Genomic DNA, 12917 nt, shown 5'->3' with positions numbered 1-12917 from the left:
TCAACCTTCTTAATGTTCTCAACTTCAACATGATATAACTCACACTTTACATATAAAGCCACTCCTCTCCCTCTCTTTACTAATCTCTCCCTATTAAATAACCTATATAAAAGAGTATAGTAGTCCAGAGTTCCCAAATAAAACCCACTCATTGCACCTATCATACTTAACAAACTGCAAACGCTTAACCCTTGAATTAATCTTAACCGTAGTATTATTTGAAGAATTCAAGTTAACACTCGATACTATGATTAAATACCAATAGCCTGTTATTAACACTGTTAAGCCTATGTTTGACAATTAACTCGTTTTAAACTGTACTTATTAAATAAAACAATGCGTTTAATTTGTCTTACAATCTTACTGCAAGATGAATTATAATTAAGCCTACAAAACCATTACATTTACTAAGCCTAATCTAACGTTATTCTAAATCAAGAGCTAATAGCTACAATTTTAGTCCCCAATCTTACTAAATTCTAGTTAGTTTTTATAGTTCAACTCTAATTTATAAATATAAGAATCGTAAAGCCTAATAAAATTCAAAAATCCAGAAAAATCTCATTAAAACAATAAAAAAACTCAGAAGGTTCTAATAACATGATGCAATAATAGAAAAGTTACCAACGCATAACTAGCAAACTACATAAAGGATTAGTAAACAAACCCACGACAACCAATGCTTCTAAAAATAACTAACTTTAACCTTCACATTTAAATTAAACTGAAACAGTTGTGTATATATAGCATAAAATAACTCGAAAACATGTGATATTAAATGGGTGTATCTTACAAAGTTTCTAGATGAACTCAGTGTATCAATGGCTTTGATAAAATACTACCAAATATCAAATTTTCTTGAATCATTTATAGGACTTATTCATCAGTACTTTCGTACCTTTTGAATAGATAGTAATTGTAGCATCTAAAATATTATTTTCAGCTTTCTTGTATACTTGTACTAATTTATTACTTAATGAGGGAAAAAATTTTAAGTTGATATTTACGTTATTAAAATTCTTACCTGTTGCTGTCACAAACTCTTTCATTTTCTGTCACATCATTGTATGTATTTCTAAATTATTATACTTTTTGGAAAATCCATAATTGTTTGAACATTTCAAAAATGTTTTTATTTCTCTCTCACATGTAGTTATAGTTTACTGTCAATCTCGTAAATTTTGACAAAAATAAAATCGATTCATTCGAAATACACAGTTATATCCATTATTTGTGATTTAAAAATAAAAGTATAATGCTCTTATATGCTCAATACCTTTTGAGTGAATCTTAATAGTTTGTTTAGTATCACTTTCTTCTGCTATTTGAAAGAGTTAACACAGTTACAATTATAAAGCTACAAACTTTGTTGGAAGCTGTATTCTGACAAGTTATCATTTAATCTATATCGCTTATTTCATAAAGGATGAAAGTACATTCATACAAAAATGTAAGAATAACTTGGCCAAGCCCTTTAATTAATAAATGGTTACATCATTTATATACTCCATCAAACAATGGCAAGTGCTCAGAGCTGAACTTATAAAAAGGAATTGAAGAATTAAAAGTAATTGATGATATATAGTAAAGTAATAAGCTAAAAGAATTATTCGGAAACATTTATATTAAAATCTTACACTGTATCTTTTAAAATTGGTCTAAGAATAGTTTACAAAATAACAATATGATATTATGCTAAGTAACAGTACACACGTCCAGATTAAGGGTGGACAAATGGGTGCAACTTCTTAGGCTCTCCAGCTATGACAAAATAATAAAGATTGAGATGTATTATTCAAAAACACATATTTGCAAATTAATCCCTACAATAACGACAAATGTAATCATTTCATTTAAATATGTTATTTTGTATTTCTTATTGACATGTTTTTACAGTTTGCTCTTTCACAAATATTTGCTCAGCCATATAAAAAATCATCGACATTAGTTTACACTTATTCGAAATATTAAAATTACTATTTTGTATATTATCTACCTGTCACCTTTATTTGTGTATTGTTCAAACTGTGGTTAATAAGTAATATTGAATTGTGTTTAACTTGTTTATGAAATTTATTTTTCACAATCCTCATGCAAAATGTACCTCGGACACTCAAGGTTTTATTCCGAGTTCAATAATTCCCGTAAAAATAATTAACTCAGATCTATATTAAAACTAATAATGACAACACTATAAAATAAAGAAAAAAAGAAACGGAAAAGGTGACATAGGAATGCCATTGTACTAATTAACAACAACGATTTTCTGTTAAAGAAACGTATGGAGTAAATTCAACTAAATAAACACATTTAAATTTGTTAAGTAATAACATTGGGCCTTTTTTAGAGAGCAGGGGGCAGCTGAAACATTCCACATGAAAACTCTTTTTTTTTTTTTTTTGCAACGAGAAAAATAAAGTGATTTATTTTGTAATTGGACAAGAAATTGTGATATTGGTAAGGAAATATTTATATCCACATTATTTTGCGTTATTAGTGTAGTTATGGGATCATAAAAGCTTTGGCAATAGTTTTTTTTTGTTTTATTCATACTGGCTTTAAGATAAAATCAGCCGTTCAGTATCAAGCAGTTTGGTGTAGTATTACTTGTACTGTTACAGTAATACTAATATTGTATTGGTTACGTGTTATATTATTACTACGTTGGCCATTTCTTGCATAATATTCTGTTCTCTGGCTTTCTTTAACTTGTTTTATTTTCCTTCAAGTAAAGGTGGTAGGCAACCATGAACCACAAATATCATGATCGTATGTACTGGTATTTTCTGCAAAGTGTTTTATTAATTAACATTACATCAAATTATATTTACAAGATCCATAGGTAAAGTAGAATTGAAAAGACTATTGAATTTTTCATCTTTTGAACAAACTTTCGAAAATTTAGGACTCAAACTACCCAGAAAAACAATTCCCATATTTGTTTCATTTTCCAGGTAGTATCTATTTTCTTTCTTTCAGTGCTTAATTTTTTTCCAGTCTGTAGATCATAGCATAATATATTCAATACTTGTTCAACATGAAGATGGAAGGGAAATCTATAATATATATATATATATATATATAGTACTTGCAAATGAATATCAAATGAATAAATGAGTATGTGATGTAATGATTTTTTGATAAATAATTTATATATTGCTATAACAAACATGGTTCAGTAGCTTCAGAAATGTTAGAGAATTTGTAAAACAAAATTTATAGAATATTAACTTGGTAATACCATAGTCAAAATTGAACAGTTTAAAAATTAAATGTATTTTAAAATTATGATTTCCTATGTTATGGAAAGTTAAGAAATACATATACTTTATCTTCCTCAGTTATTTAGAATAACTGGTTCACAACATTAGAAGGTCAAGATTAAAATTATTCTTGTTTTCTGATAAAGTGTATTTTATTGTATAATAGTTAAATATGTTCTTTGACAGACTGTATTCTAACAATAAAGTTTAAAAGAAAAAATGGTGTACCCACACTATTAAATTCCATTAGTCTTAAACATTCCAATCAGATTCCTTCTAATTCTTTGTTCAACTAACAACTAGTAATTGATTGAATTAAAAATTTTAGAAAGTTAAGGAAATGAACTTTTAAACAGATATATTACTTTACAGATTCAACATTTTCAATTTTTTTTCTATTCCTGTATATCTTAAGTTAGGTATTTCTTTCAAGTAATATAGTTTTCCTTACCAGTTTATATATCAATTTCATGCTCGTGTACATAAGACTCATTTAAACAGCCATACTTAACATTGTGTTACATCTCTGTTTCAACATGTTAAGTATCCAATAACACTATAAAAAAAAAAAAGCACTAAAATTAAAGGTTATTAGTAATTAATAAATTTTGATGAAAATTAATTTTAACTATATATATCAGAACTAAAATGTAAGTTATTACAAAAAATGAAACCTGGTCTGTAAAACAAATTCCATGTTGGCATACACGGATATACTGTATCAAAATGATACACAGACTAGCATTTGATTGCAAACTTTATTTCTCTTCTGGAGAGCCTAGTTGTATTGAAAAACCTTGAAGGAAACTCTTAAAATAAAAATGTCTGTATAATATTTTAACAAAAACATGAAAATAGGAATCTAGTAGACAAATTATGTTAGTAAAGAATATAAATTAAGAAATATTTTTTGTGCATAATCACTAAAATAACTCTTGGAAAATCTTAACAAGTCACTACAATATTGACTTTTATTTAAATACATACATGAACTCTTATCTTAGTTATTTTTTGACATGGACATTTTAGCATTATTACCACATATTTGATTCTATGAATCTCAGTAATTGTTGTCTTTTTTTTTTTTACCTTGCCTTATTGTTCATTTATTTCCTTATTTATCTAACAGTTAATTTTTAGAAGTTTTAACTCCCAAGAAAATAAAAAGCATTTAAGTCTAGTTATTTGTTGGTATTTAACCATGTTGCAAATTAATTAAAAACTTTATTCAAAATGAGACTGAATCATGGAGTAGCTTAATATGCAAGACCACTAATCATTATCAGTGCTTGAAAATATCTAATTAATACTGCAAATAAGTTAAAACCTCCATTGTGAAGAAAACCAGGAAACATGTGTTTTGTAATTGTGATAACGTTAATCTGACTGTTTGGCATGCATGAACCTATATGTATATATGCTATGTAAAAAATAACTGATTGGTAGTTTCTCTTGTACCATTTGTATTCACTAAGTGCAACATCATTATTGAAAAGAAGTCCTACTTATATAACAACTAAAACCAAAAATTAAACCAATATAAAGAAACACCCTTATACCTATACTAATTAATAACCTAATGTACAACTTCAATGCCCCCTACAATCCCGTACCCATTTATACTCTTGTCCCTAAGATGTGCCTGGCAACAGTCAGTTGCAAACTGTCTTTGTTAACCTGACAATGACCTAGGAAGGTCAAAACTTTGTTCTTTGGTTATCAATAAAAGTGTTAATACCCATACCAGATGTTCAGAGATACATTTTTAGTGCAACGTTAGTAATGTTTTGGTGTATATAATGTTTTATATAAATGGAAGTTGTAGCTAACATATGTATATGGCATTCATCACATATACAGTATAAGTAAATTTAATACTACAGATCTTGTGTTGATGATGTTAAATGTTTATTGTACTTTATCAGGTTATAATCAGTAGATGTACATGATGTGGACTCTCTTATACAGAAAACATGTAGTGTGAAATACAGAAAGACTAAGTCTAGAATTTGTTTGCCAGGTGTTAAAGTAGAGAACATCATAGAACATGTTGACTGTTTTGTTGCTGGCACTGAGGAGCATTCTCTTTTAGTAGTGCATGTAGAAGAAAATGATGTTAGAAGCTATAAAGTAGAAGAGCTGCTCAAGAAATATAAAGAACTATTTCAGAAATTTAAAGATAGAAATAACATGTGGCCCTTTTGAAAGTACTGCTTTGGACTTTGTGCGGGAATGAGCTATGTAGTAGGAAACAAAGCTTAAATGAAAGATGTGTTTAGAACAACAGTTGGGTGGACTAGTTGGATTTATGGGATAGTTTTCAGGGTAAGAGTGAATTATATTTTACAAATGGGCTCCTTTTAAGAAGGTTAGATAGCAAAATGTTAAGAAGTTCATTAAAGACAGTTTAAACTAAGATTGTATGGTAGTGATTGAGTTTAACAGGATAGCTATGCCAATGAGGAGAATGTAACAAAATTTAGAGCATTTACAATGGAAGATAAAGAAGAAAACACCAGGATAAGATTGTTTTTCCACAGCTTTAAAGGAGGTCAAAGATTAAGTATGTAAGTCTTCATCTTTCTTTTTTTTTTTTTATAGGTAAAGGAACAATGGACAAGTGCCTGAAGATTGGTAAGTTGCTAATGTTACTGTTATTTATATAGGGTGTGATAAGAGTTGCATTGGAAATTATAGAATAGTTTGTATTATGTTTGTTAAGAGAAAACTTGTAAAGAATTTGATAGAAAATTTGCAAAATTTTCTAATTAAATATAACAGAAAATGAATAAGGATTCATTAATGGGAAATTTTTCCTCACTAATTAGTAATTTTGTTTTAGGATGTTAGATATTATTTGGATGATGGAGAGGGTGTAGACTCAGGGTACTTAGATTCAATAATCTTTTGATAATGTGTGCCAAAAATAGTAGGAAGGTTATATAAGAAGAAAACAAAATGTTACTAATTGTGTCAATTTAAAATGGACTCTTGTTATTAGTTGAGTGGCTCAGGAGTCCATGCTTGGGAATTTGCTGTTAATTATTTACATTGATGATATTGATAAGGGCATAAATAGTGAAATAGTAAAAGTTAGGGATAAAATTAAAATCTGGGATTTTTATATCTGTATTGAGAATGTTGAGGCACTACAGGATGATTTGGATCAATTGGTTAAAGATGTTTGGCAAATGACGTTAAATTACAGTAAGTCCAAAGTAATTCATTTGAATTATCTTAATTTAGGTAAAGTATATAATATAGATAAGAACTTAATATTGTGACTGAAGAAAATAATCTACACATAGTGGTGATTAAGTCACTCAAGCCTTCAGCAGTTCTGTGTTGCTTAATAGCAAAGTTAATAGAATTTGAAAATATATTTATAGACATATTTTTTACAGGTAAAAAAGTTACTTATCTGTATACAATAGTTAGGTCATTTTTAAAATACTGTATACAATTCTGATCTCCTTATTCAAGGATAAAAGGGTCCAGAGGAGTGCCACTGGAATGATTTTGAGAATGAAAGTTATTTTGTGAGAATAAATTGATACTTTAAATTATTTTAGGCTGGAAAAATTAGGGTAAGAGATGATATTGAAATTTATGTAATTTTTGGAGGATTAGAGAATTAAAGATCTATTTTTTTATTTTTTGTACTGCATTCTAAAGACAATAGTATGAGGAGACATCAGTTTGACTTTAAGATTTGGGCTAGAATGACCAAACTCCAATTAATAGTTTTATTTTTCTAACAGCTTGATTGATCTATGGGATACATTGTCATTAGTAAAAACTGGCACTTTATGAAAATTTAAAAGGAGAATTGATAAGTTTCTGAAAAACAAAAGTTAGATTTTATATTTTGCATCTCAAGGGTGTCTGTGTATGAGGATAGCTTTGAAGAATCAGTTGTTCCTTGTTGTCCATATATTTTATAAGTACAAATCCTAGGTAACCTCCATCTATGTTATGATCAAAAGGAAATATTTTTTAAACAAATTGTTTTAATACAGCCATTGTTGTTATTTTCCTAAAGTACATGAAGAAATGTTGTCTGAAAATAACATTTCATTGAAACTTCAAATTAATTTCAGACTTTAAGTTGTTTTCATGAGGTGAATATGAAAAATGTTACCAAAAGGTGTGGTTACAAACTTTCATATGATATGGAAGCTTATGCTAATAATGCTATTTTGAAAACAGCACTTTGTGAAACTTAATTAACTGTACATAAACATTAATCATAATTTTGTTATACTAATCAAAAGAAGTTTTAGTAAAACCTGTTTTTAGTTTTTGTTTTGTTTGAAGATTAATTATTTGTTTATGCTACGTGTGTTGTTTTTTGTGGTTTTCAGGCATTGGTATTGTACTTTTCAAAATACAAGTAAATATAAAAGATTACATACTAGCAGACCATTGAAGATATTTATATGCAATAAAACCAGTCAGAGTGAGGAATATTGAAATTGCCTTTTGTCCTCAATATTTCTTTTTGAATACATGAATTTGCCATTTATCATGGAAAAAAGATGTATCTATACCTGTGTATTATACCAATAACATTAACTAATTCACATCAACAAAATTTAATGTAGCTTAGTAGACCAGATGATTAGTTTATTAGATAATTTATTTCTTTACACTTGCACCTTCAAAACATCTTACTGGAACAAACAACTGAAGCTGTGCAAAGTTAGTTAACTTTAAAAGGTTTTTTTTATACATGTTATTGTTTAACCACTTATATTATTTCTGTTATATATGTTTCAGAGTCTAAAATCATATGGCACATGTATGAATTACATATGCATGTGTACAACAAATAATTTTATTAAATTTATTATTGTTCAAATTAGTGAATGGATACATAAATTGAATTTTCAAAGATTGATTTTACATTTTTGTAATATGTTAATTATAATGTAAATATAAAAATATATATTTTTTACCTTGTTTGAACGATTGAAGTTGATCTCTTAGCAAAAGAAGTCAAACTGAAAAAAGAAAGCAAAACCATTGTACTTGGTGGTACTTTGTTTTGTAGAAATTATTATCGTAATTGTTTTAACTTTTATGTGCAAGTAGAAGTTGTACAATTAATTTGTACAAATGTTGATTATAATGTAAAACTCAAAAGAATATAAATGGAAAATGTATCAGGGGTTAAACTTGTAACTTGAAGGGAAAGAAAGTTGTATGTCATGTATAAACGACTAAAGTTTCAATATATATAAGCAAATAGGAAAAACAAAAACACTGACTATTTTGTCATAGTTATTAGCCAATAACTAGTCTGTACCTCTGAGCAAAAGCATTTTGAGAGACAAACTGGAACTTTGTTTATATATGTTTCAGAGTCTAAATTATTATAAAACTGATGTTATTATAAAACTGGAACTCCCAGTTTGTCCCTGAGGAAAAAAGGTCTACCTTTGGAAAGTGCTTAGATTGTATGGTTTTTGTTTCATTTCTATCAAGACTTCTTGAACTGATGTGTTTTTTTCATGTTTTTCTAACATCATGAAATTTTTGTTATTGATTTGTTATCCAGGGGAGAAGATCATGCTTTATGAATAGATGACTACATTTATATAAAAGTACTGGTTAATTCAAGCAGGCTATTATAAAGTAAAATGCAGTTATATTAGTTGTAACTGCTTCATATTTCTGAGATATGCATGTGAATTGCAGAATATATTTTTAAGATAGTTTATTATATGATTATAGAGAGAAGAATACTGTAAAATTTATTGCAAATTAAGATTTTACAGCCAAATTCTCAGGGAAAATATTTTATGACAGAGTTAAAAAAAACAGAATTCACTTGTTTGTTGCAGACATACTGATACAATAATCATTTAGCAAGTAGCTTTTAAAGTATCATTACATACATCATGAATAAGCAACAAAGATGTTCATTTATTCTCATATATAAAAACTTTATTTAAATATGCATTTATATATATATAGTTTATTATTCTACTTATGTCTTAAAATTTTGAACTTTTACTCTGCTCCAAATGTCATTCTCATGTTTTGTGAAATATTATAGAACCTATTGAATTAGTTCCTTTTCAAAATGAAATGATAGTGTGTAAAACTTTGGAATTAATATAGGAAAAACATTAGGTAGTTTATCTTGTATATTACTGCAGTAACTTGATTTCAGTTTTTAATAATGGTCTTGTAGCATTTGTTACTAATTAAGCTGTATACTCATATATGCACCTCACTATTACTTAAGTGATTTCATTGTTGGCAATAACATTTTTATGATGAGTAATTTATTCCCTGATGTTATTATTAAACAAATTTTACATTTATATTGTAATTTGTTTGGTGAAAGTATAAAGCAGCTTCAAAAACATTCTATGAACGAAACACACTTTATTAAAGAGTAACCATTTACTAAAAATGAAATATGTCCCAAATTTCTGAATTTCAAGTCATTAGTATTGATTGAAATATCCATGTCCATATCAAACCTATTATGGTTATTCAAAGGACATTATGAAAACTTCCAATTCATGTTATTCGATATCTGGAAAAACACAATTGATATAACACATTAAAATAAATTATTTTATTTCTAATCTTAAATAAAAATTGTAAAATCATTAAGGATCAGAATTGGAGAAATTATCCAATTTTTTAAAGATAAAATATTTTATACATTTGAAAGAATCTTATTGTAGAATTTTAACATTTCTACTTGTAGAAGTTATTACTTCATGGATATTATATAAGTAAAAAAGACTATTGAAATTTATTCTAATATTTTAGAGCATTTTGTTCATTATATTGTTATGTAAGTTATATATGAAAATAACTTACTAATTTCAACTGAAAATGTTTTGCACAAAATATAGCCTGTACATTGAAGAAAGGGCTTTTTCAAGGATGGTTATTAATTATGTATTTAAAATAAGGTGGTAAAAAGACAGTTTCAAACAATATTGTGTTTACTACAAAATTAAATTCTGATGTTTACTCTTACTGCTGAAAGGAAATTTATATAATTAGAATTTATTTTTCAACATAAAGAAATATACTAAATAAAAGGACTGTAAAAGGAACTTCTATATTTACTGTGTTTATATTTCACAAGAACAGACAAATATATGGTGAATAGTTCTATACTTGTAATGCTAGAAGTGTATTATGAATGTAGAAAATGTATAGGTATAATACTAAAGAGTCAATGTATGTAAGTATAGCAATGTTCCTTAGGAATGAAGATCCTAAAGTAAAAACAGCTCAAGACCATGTGTTAGAGGTTTTTATTCATTGTAATGCTCAACAAACTCAATGAAATTATTTTGAGTAGCAGAAATATGAATGATTCTATTTAACTGTAATGGTAGAATATCATAATTTTTCTGTAATACATGTTTTGTAAATATTTTCCTCATATATGTGTGTGTATGTGTATATATATACTGAGACAAAGCAACAACCCAAAAAGAGTGAAACCTGAGTCATCAAAATGAGAAGCAAAAAATCCATCAGCGTAGCTTTCATAGTACAATTTAAATTATATACTTAGCCTTTTATCACTTGATTAAAGGTATAATGTGATTTATTTTTTTAACTTTTATGTGTACTCTCTTTGTAATAATGTGGATTGAATTTATAAAACAGTTTTTTCTTTAGTCATTTTATTTTGGATATTAAGTTGTGGTATGTAGTATCAAGTTTAATTATTTCTGATAAAAATATCAAATATTTCCAGCACAGTGTAATGTACAGACATAAATAAAAGGAATATCAAATCTAAAATAAGTAATTCAGTCAAATTTTATAGTATTAATTGATAAGGTTAGCAACTTATGGGAAGTTTTTAGTCTTTTTACCAAAGTATTGAGGTGCTGTATGTGTTAGAATACTTGTATGAATCCTCTTAATCTAGTGGCTTGATACATTCTGAATTCCAACATTCAACTGCAAGTTACTTCAACAGCAGTAATTGGTGTCTATAATTTTAATAATCTACATTACCACAATTTTATATATGAAAAAAATCTTAAAAATACATCTCTACAAAGGAAGAAATAGTAAAAATGGAGAATTTATATTATAAATAAAAATAAAAAATGCTATTTTAAAAAAGTGGAAGGTATAATTAATTTGAAAAATATGAAATCATTTTGAAAAAGTTTTATTGTATATGATCAATCTTTCTTTGTTATTTTATATGCACCAAATCATATTAAGGCCTTTTATTTCAAAGTAACATTTTATAATAATGATAGGAATGTTATTTATTAAGAAAGTTTCATTCTTGTGGATAAAAAGACAAAACATATTGATAATTATTTAGCATAAAAAACTACCACATACAGCTTTTCACCAGTTTGATTTATTATACTAGTGTAATACAGAACTTGAAAACATTTTAGTGAAAATTAAAAATAAAACTGCAGTCAAAACAAAATTTCAAACTACTTTTAATTAAATGTTCAAAATGTGTGTGTGTAAATAATTACTAATGTGAATCCTGTAGAAATTGTGCAAGCTAAAACCATACTCATTATGAGTGTAGAAAATTTGAACTTTCTATGTTTCAACACTGTAAGAAAATGAAGAGTGAAATTTATAAAGAAAAAGACTGTGATATTATAGTATGCTGCAGTATTTTGCAGTTGTGTAGATTTGTATACTTTAGAAGCTTTTATTATGGAAATAGAAATATTAGTAAGGAAAATATAAGTGTTTTATCTATAGGAAAAATCAAAAACTGTACATCATATTATCTGAATACAAACTAGGCTTTTATTTTCAACCCTAATATTGGTAATGTACATTTAATCACTTGCAAGTTTTTGTTTCTTCACTTCTAATGTTCACATAAGCTTTCCAAGTGAATAAGTTTCATTTTTGATATTTGTTTTTTGAAGCATTACAAAAGCAGATACTTTGAAAAAACCATAAATCAAAACAAGTATTAAATATGTTGATTGATTTGATTTTTTTCTGAACCTTTGTAATGGTTCTGTTAATACCATTCTTTCCAGAAATGATACACAATTTTTGAGCTATCTGTAATCCTGAAGAAAAAAATCCAGAAAAAATTGTTAGTTTGGAATTGTTCATGCAGTATTTCATAGAATAATGTACTGATGTATTGTTTAAACATAAATTATTAAAGACTTATGATTAATAATTTTAAAGCTCTAATGACTGAAAAGTAAAACAGAAAGGGTATTATTTTGTTTAAAAAGGACAAACTTTTAGTTTGAAAGGGCAATAATACATTGGAAGAAAAGTCTGCATATATTACAAAAAAAAAAAAAAAAACTTTGAAGGATATTGTTGTGTAGCTTGAATGTCATAATTATTTTGTAGTAAACATGAAATAAAAAATATTACTTTTCAAGAAAAAAACTTAAAATTTCATTTGATAGGAAACCTGTTAAGACCAGTCTTTCCAGTAAGAATACCAATTGACATAATAGCATAAAATCATGCCAATCTTAACACTAATTATGAAATAGAAATTTTTCAAAATATAATTTCAACAGTGATTAATAAATTAGTTATACTAGCTTCCAAGCATATAAAATTTAACCAAATGCAGTTTAAAATGTTCAAGGCTGATTATATTAAGAAGCTGAAGTTATATAATGATGATGTATTTTTACATGT

The 12917-nt window shown here is 26.8% G+C and overlaps 1 protein-coding gene and 1 long non-coding RNA gene across 5 annotated transcripts in view; one reads left to right on the top strand and one right to left on the bottom strand.

Annotated features, from left to right (window-relative positions):
* Positions 1-1533: 1533 nt before the first annotated feature.
* LOC143252755 (uncharacterized) lies at positions 1534-11351 on the bottom strand. The gene is made up of 3 exons (XR_013029124.1): positions 8222-11351; positions 3715-3819; positions 1534-1761 (listed from the first exon to the last, which is right to left on the bottom strand). It is a non-coding gene; the product is annotated as an uncharacterized LOC143252755 (long non-coding RNA).
* The window catches only part of LOC143252753 (serine/threonine-protein kinase tousled-like 2), an 84014-nt gene continuing 73448 nt past the window's right edge, over positions 2352-12917 (top strand). Inside the window, exons 1-2 of one of the 4 annotated variants that reach the window (XM_076505381.1) lie at positions 2352-2457; positions 5865-5897. The gene's annotated coding sequence lies outside the window, so the exon portion shown is untranslated. Of the gene's footprint in view, positions 2458-2586; positions 2955-5864; positions 5898-12917 lie in introns of those variants that run through there. The other 3 variants (XM_076505383.1, XM_076505382.1, XM_076505389.1) reach the window with 3 other exon arrangements.

Source organism: Tachypleus tridentatus, chromosome 6 (assembly GCF_004210375.1).
Source record: "Tachypleus tridentatus isolate NWPU-2018 chromosome 6, ASM421037v1, whole genome shotgun sequence".
Lineage (NCBI taxonomy): Eukaryota > Metazoa > Arthropoda > Merostomata > Xiphosura > Limulidae > Tachypleus > Tachypleus tridentatus.
Note: the sequence above shows the minus strand (reverse complement) of the source record. Positions and strands in the feature narration are given on the sequence as shown.